This window comes from Tarenaya hassleriana, unplaced genomic scaffold, assembly GCF_000463585.1.
Source record: "Tarenaya hassleriana unplaced genomic scaffold, ASM46358v1 Cleome597, whole genome shotgun sequence".
Classification (NCBI taxonomy): Eukaryota; Viridiplantae; Streptophyta; class Magnoliopsida; order Brassicales; family Cleomaceae; genus Tarenaya; species Tarenaya hassleriana.
Genome location: NW_010968475.1, coordinates 1 through 1397, shown reverse-complemented (window position 1 = coordinate 1397; position 1397 = coordinate 1).

The window sequence follows — 1397 nt, the reverse complement described above, 5'->3', positions numbered from 1 at the left end:
TGGCGAATTTGTCAATTCTGAACCATGAGCATATCAATAAACACCCCGTATAACAAATTTGATAGGCAAAAAACAATCGGAGCTAACTTAATTGAACACCTTATTTTGTTTAGCAATGCATGTTCCCCCAAACGAAACCCTAATGTTCTATTACACTTTATGTTACACATTGGTCTAGGGTAGAATTTATCATTTTCCCAGATGCTCTCTTTATGACAAAAACACGCTCAATACGTCATAATAGACCCTGTACACAACTTTGAACCATCGGAATGTCATTTTGACCACAGGTTGACCGCGTTGACTCGTCAAACTCGTCAAACACGTCAAACTCTTCAAACTCTCTGATTTGGCGAATTAATCAATTGTGAACCACGAAAATGTTAATAAGCACCCCGTATAACAAATTTGATAAGTAAATAATAATCGCAACTATCTAAATTTAGTACCTTATTTTGCGTAGCAATGCATGCATGTTCCCCCAAACGAAACCCTAATGTTCTATTACACTTTATGTTACACATTGGTCTAGGGTAGAATTTATCATTTTCTCAGATGCTCTCTTTATGACAAAAACACGCTCAATACGTCATAATAGACCATGTACACAACTTTGAACCATCGGAATGTCATTTTGACCACATGTTGACCGCGTTGACTCATCAAACACGTCAAACTCTCTGATTTGGAGAATTTATCAATTGCGAACCACGAAAATGTTAATAAGCACCTCGTATAACAAATTTGATAAGTAAATAATAATCGCAGCTATCTAAATTTAGCACCTTATTTTGTGTAGCAATGCATATTCCCCCAAACGAAATCCTAATGTTCTATTACACTTTATGTTACACATTGGTCTAGGGTAGAATTTATCATTTTTCCAGATGCTCTCCTTACAACAAAAACACGCTTAATACGTCATAATAGACCATGTACACAACTTTGAACCATCGAAATGTCATTTTGACCACAGGTTGACCGCGTTGACTCGTCAAACACGTCAAACTCGTCAAACTCGTCAAACTCTCTGATTTGGCGAATTTATCAATTGCGAACCACGAAAATGTTAATAAGCACCTCGTATAACAAATTTGATAAGTAAATAATAATCGCAGCTATCTAAATTTAGCACCTTATTTTGTGTAGCAATGCATGTTCCCCCAAACGAAACCCTAATGTTCTATTACACTTTATGTTACACATTGGTTTAGGGTAGAATTTATCATTTTCCCATATGCTCTCCTTATAATAAAAACGCGTTCAATACGTCATAATAGACACAGTACACAACTTTGAACCATCGGAATGTCATTTTGACCACAGGTTGACCGCATTGACTCGTCAAACACGTCAAACTCTTCAAACACGTCAAACTCGTCAAACTCGTCAAACTC